The following is a 5636-nucleotide window of genomic DNA, read 5'->3' as shown; positions in this document are numbered from 1 at the left end:
ATCCTTTAGCTGGTTTGGACTGTCTCTAAACTGGATTGGACTGTCTCTTAGCTGGATTGGGCTATCTCTTAGTTGGTTTGGACCATCTCTTAGCTGGATTCGGCTCTCTCTTAGCTGGTTTGAACTGTCTCTTAGCTGGTTTGGGCTGTTCCTTAGGTGGATTGGGCTCAGGGTTGCCAACCATCCTTAAATTTACAGACAATCCGTGAATTTTAACCATTTATGGACTGTCTGTAAATGTCCATTTATGGACGGCGGCTGCTCGTGAAAAAATGGCCTTCAGACAATTTTCCCACTGCGCATGCGCAAAGAGAGACCAGGCAAGCTCGGCTGAATTCGGCTTGGCTCAGGTGCGGGGGGGGCGGGTGGTGGTGACATCATGGCACCACTTTGCAACTTTTTAAGAACAGCAACAGCCAAGAGCCAGAGCGGAGGACTGGAGGCGGGAGAGCCTCCCGCCGGGCATCTGTCCGTGTCACCAGGTAACTGGTGAGTGGTATTGAGATTTTAACTATATCATGTCTACAACCTGTAATCATCTCCTGTGCCATGCTCACAGCCTATAACCATATCCTGTAGTATGTCTGCAGCCTCTAACCATCTCCTATACTGTGTCCACAGCCTCTAATCATTACCTGGTCTGCGTCAGCAGCCTCTAACCATCTCCTGTATCGTGTCCTCAGCCTCTAACCATCTCCTGTAATGTGTTTGCAGACTCTAACCATCTCCTGCATTGTGTCCACAGCCACTAACCATCTCCTGTAGTATGTCAGCAGTCTCTAACCATCTCTTGTATCATGTCCGCAGTCTCTGAGGGGGAGCCTGAAGAGAAGTCAAGAGTGGAAGCGCAGCTGAAACGGGGGTCACAGGAGGATTCAGATGTGTTACTGTGAGAGGAGAAGATGGGATGAAACCAGAGCTGCCAAGCTGGAGCCAGAGAGGACTGACTGAACCCCGCACGGTTCACCTAAGAGGAGGCCAGTGACAGTGCCGTCAAGTTAGTCTGAGGGTAGGGTCAATGATGTAAGGGGGGAATGAATGCAGTAAGGTAAGGGGAGGCACTGATATATAGGTTCCCCTTAAATCTATAACTCCCCCTTACCTTTCTGTATTCACTCTGCAGAAGGTGGTCTGTTGCAGCAGTTTTCACTATAACAGGTGGTGAGGGGCAACCCTCACATGGGGACACCTGTTCGACTGAAAACTGCTGCAAACCTCTTTAACAAATTGGTATTTTAACAGTGCATTAGAATTATTGCATTGGCTGAACTGCCAGGGTCGCAAAGGTAGCACTTTTTTCATTATGGAAATGAGTGTGACCTCATATCTACGTTTAGCTAAAGGCCTCATAAATCCTAGAGCTGCCTCTGTGGAAGAGGTTCTTGAGAAGTCCTGGAGGCAAGTATGGGAGGAGGTGACAAGGGAGCTAGAGAGCAAGATGTCTTGGGAGGAGTGGAGCGGACAGTTTGTTTGGATGATATCTGCAGATGATGTTGGTGATGTAGCTGGTATTGAATTTTATATGTTGAACTAGTGGAAGCCAATGAACGGATTGGCAGGGAGGGGCAGCAGTCACTGATGGGTTGGTAATGTGTATAAGTCCAGCAGCAGCATTCATAATAGACTAAAGGGGGGGATAGCCTGTGTAAGGGTAGGCCAGTGAGGAGGAAGGTGCAGTAATCAAGGGGGATTATAACTAAGGTGTGGATAAATTATTTTGTGGTGTCGTTAGTCAGGAAGGGGCGAATTCTGGAAATGTGGCAGAGGTTGAGGCGGCAGGATTTAGCCAGTGATTGAATGTGGGGCCCGAAGGAGAGGTCAGAGTCTAGAAATACACCTAACATCCTGGCATGTGGGGAGGGACCAGTGGTTGTGCTGTTGTGCTTAATGGTAAAGTCATGAGTGGGGGATTGGTTAGGAGGAAATATTAGGAGCTCAGTTTTAGAAAGATTGAATTTGAGGAAGTGGTGTGACATCCATATTGATATGTTGCTCAACAGATTTGTGATACGTGAGGAGATCAAGGGGATGATCTTGGGAGTAGAGAGATAGATATGGGTATCATCAATGTAGAGGTGGTAGTGGAACAATAGGTAGATTTTCAATTGGCCCGGGGAGGAGGTGTAGAGAGAGAAAAGAAGGGCCCCAAGGGTGGAGCCTTGGGGTACCCCAATAGAAAAATGCAGAGGAGCGGAAGAGTTGTATGTGATGATGAAAGTGTGCTGAGAAAGGTAAAAGGAGAACCATGAAAGAGCAGAGTCACAGAAGCCAAGGGAGAGGAGTTTACTGAGGAGGAGAGTGTGGTAGACTGTATTAAAGGCAGTGGAAAGGTCTAAGAGTATGAGTATTTAGTATGGCTTTAATGAGTATATGTTAAGTTTTAATTTCTTTCTCCTCCAAATGGTAAAAGAATCCCACATAAATATTCATGCACAGAACACCTGCAGTCTAGATTTTATATCCCAGCCTTTGCCTGTTATGCAATGATTTGGTTTTTTTCCCAGGCCAGCTGTGGACATTAAATGGTGTTATTCTTTCTGAACGTCAGTATGTTTGCTGAAACATTCCGGATATACTAATAAACGGTAATGGCCATGGTGCCTGGTACACCTTGATTTCAGCTCAGGCATAGAAAGCATGCCTTTTGCACTATGAACAAGAATAATGCTAAATGACAACCTTGACAAAAGGAATGACTATCACAGTTAGTGAAAGAACAAAGAACCAATGCAGGACTGTATATACAGTATATATATAATATATATATATATATATGCCATTACAAATAGCGCAAGTATATAGCATGTAAAACAATAACAATTTAAATTTAAATCCAGGTAGGACCCTCTCTCTATGCTATTTAGACTCTTCTCTATACCAGGTAGGTACCTTCTCCCCAACTATTCTCCATCAGCGGGGAAATCTTTTCATCAAAAAGAGGGAGATGTGGAAAGAGATTCACAGAAAAAGCGGTTACATTATGAATAGAAAGCGGTACTCAAAAATTCCTCAAAAATTATGCTTTAATACAAAAATTGCATATATAGACATATATGTGTATACAGGTATGTGAATACCTCAGTTAGCCATCACCACAAGATGAGACAATACAACAAAGTATGGCCTAAAACCAATAGGTTAAAAACAGACATCATGACCGGTCATAAATATAAAGTGCTGTAAATGTAATGACACTAGATCTAGTACTTAAGCAGCACTGACACACAGGTTACACAACCATGTAGGGGATGTGTTCAAAAAATTGTACCATAAGGCTAAACATCAGAAATGCAATGCTGCATATGACAAATATATTGGTACCAATAATAGATGGATTCGGGAACCCAATATTAAACCTAAACATTCAGTTCAGGAAAATGATCAGAGAGAGACTAAAGCAGTGTAAATGCAATTCTACTGACTGTGTAACACACAGAAATACGTGATATTCCAAAATAGGCACTGTAGAGCAAAATGAGTGGTAAGATCTTAAGTAGAGACAGTCATATCCAGAGTAATGGAATAAAATAAACTTTGTGACCATAGTAATATCTCCATATAGCATCCGCCATCTATAGTTGAAGTGGCAGGGCCCTGACATTGTAATATAGGGATTCTTCACCGCCAGCGTTCAGGCTATATAACTCCCTTATTATGAATCTGTGGTGCAGAATGTAGGGGTATCCATGCCATGTAATAAAAGTAGGGTGCTGTACACCTTTCAGGAAATGTAACATGATGTCCCCATCCTGTAGTGAATAAGTGACACAGAGAGAGTCAATATGGTTGTCACTCAGGGTATCAAGACAATAACGGCGATGCGCCGTGCTGCCCTCTTAATATTTGCGATGTTCCACTCACCACCCGTGCCAAAGATGGATAACCTTGCAAAGATCGGGAAATCTTTTCACCTGTGGGAAAATGTGTAAGGATTCTGGGGTTTATTTCCTAAAGCTGGTTTACTCAGAATCTTATGCACTTTTGCATGGAAACCAATCAGCTTCCAGGTTTTATTGCTAAAGCTTAATTGAACAAGCCGAGCTTAGAAGCCGATTGACTACCATGCACAGGTGAATGAGATTCAGAGCGAACCAGCTTTAGTAAATCTCTCCCAATGTGTTCCTCTAGGATAAGAGGAATGCCAATTAGCATTTACATGGCTCTTTGTCAGTCTCCAACCGGAAAAATTCATCTGCCTTGTGCATCCTCTCTACTAATTGGAGCAGAGTTCACCAACCGCTGATGAGAGCAGTTCGTTACTATATGCTGCTCAAATTTATCCCTAACAAGCCCCAACATAAATTCATAATTTTGGACAAAGTGGGGGAGGGCCTCTAGCAGCAATTTCATATCAATCTGAATAGGTAATGTGATAACCATTTGTCTATGTAAATATATACTGTAGCTTAATACAATATTACAAAAAATTGCTTTTTCAATCAATTGATTTCTTCCACAGGCCTTTTTTTCTGCCACTAGATGTCTTCAGTCGGATGGCCAGTATCATTCAATCCACTTCTTCTGAGCCCAGATCATCTTAGGCCTGCACCAGTGTCTGACTAGACAGTGAAAGGAGAAGCAGCACAGTGATGAGCTCAACTCTATGTCACCCTGCTGTCTCCTCCTATTAGCATGCTTCTTGTCAGCACATGAACTCTTTGTACTGCTTCTTCTCACCAGCCCTGCCCTACAGGGACTGCAAGAGGCTGATACTAGGTCAAACTTATGTACTTTTACTACTTGTGCGAAAAAATTAATTTCATGATGTACTGATGATTACAGAGCTGCATTCATTTCTGTCTTTTATATCTGTTTTTGCTGTTTTACATATATTTTGGTGACTTTGAATATTCAATTGTAAAGGAGACTATAGTCTCCCAGTATATAAGCAGGTATCTTTTGACATTCCTTTGTGATCATTCTCATGAGATTAGCTGATCTACAAGGTTGGCAAACAGTTGTTGCTTCCCAGGCATAAGGTAGAACCCAACTTGCAAACTCCTGTTGAACGAATATGCATGTTCTCATTGATAATCTTTGATTATTAAAAATAAATACTATGGTTGTGCAAATGGATCTCGTCCAACCATTATCTGAAGTCTATATACATGTACTGGATACAGAGTATAGATATACTAAACTCCTCATTATACTGGAGCATTACACTGCTCCCTGATATTCTCATCTGTAAACTGGTGAATCAATTGCATTTAAAATATGTTTATGTATCAATGTTTGTGAAGGAAGAAAAAACTATAGCTGATGTCAGAGGCAGCCAATCAGTGACTTGCTACATTTACAGTACTGAACAAAAGTGTGCATGAAAGCTACTTGCTTATGATGAAGCGTAAATAACTGAAATAGAAACTGAGATTGAATAAAAAAAAAAGACTTGTGTGATAATATTTGTGTTACAGAATATCCAAGTAAATATTCTCTTACAGCTAAAAGAGTGCTCACCTGCATTTGTCATGCCACCAAGGATTTGAGAAATGCAGCATGTTACATGAAAACATTCTACTTATTATAAAGAAATCCAGTCTTCTAGTGAAAAATGTCAGTAGAAAGTCACATAGGGTGCTTAATAACGAGATGACTCTAAAATACTTGTCTTACATAGCTGAAAAGCTTTTACA

At 41.8% G+C, this 5636-nt stretch overlaps 1 long non-coding RNA gene across 1 annotated transcript; it reads left to right on the top strand.

Moving 5' to 3' along the window:
• Positions 1-442: 442 nt before the first annotated feature.
• Positions 443-5403, top strand: LOC149462262 (uncharacterized). Its single transcript, XR_016312684.1, has 2 exons — positions 443-1009; positions 4460-5403. It is a non-coding gene; the product is annotated as an uncharacterized LOC149462262 (long non-coding RNA).
• Positions 5404-5636: the final 233 nt, after the last annotated feature.

The sequence above is a fragment of the Staurois parvus genome, unplaced genomic scaffold (assembly GCF_062004578.1).
Source record: "Staurois parvus isolate SC_StPar_1 unplaced genomic scaffold, SC_StPar_1.0 ptg000178l, whole genome shotgun sequence".
Taxonomy (NCBI): Eukaryota; Metazoa; Chordata; class Amphibia; order Anura; family Ranidae; genus Staurois; species Staurois parvus.
Note: the sequence above shows the minus strand (reverse complement) of the source record. Positions and strands in the feature narration are given on the sequence as shown.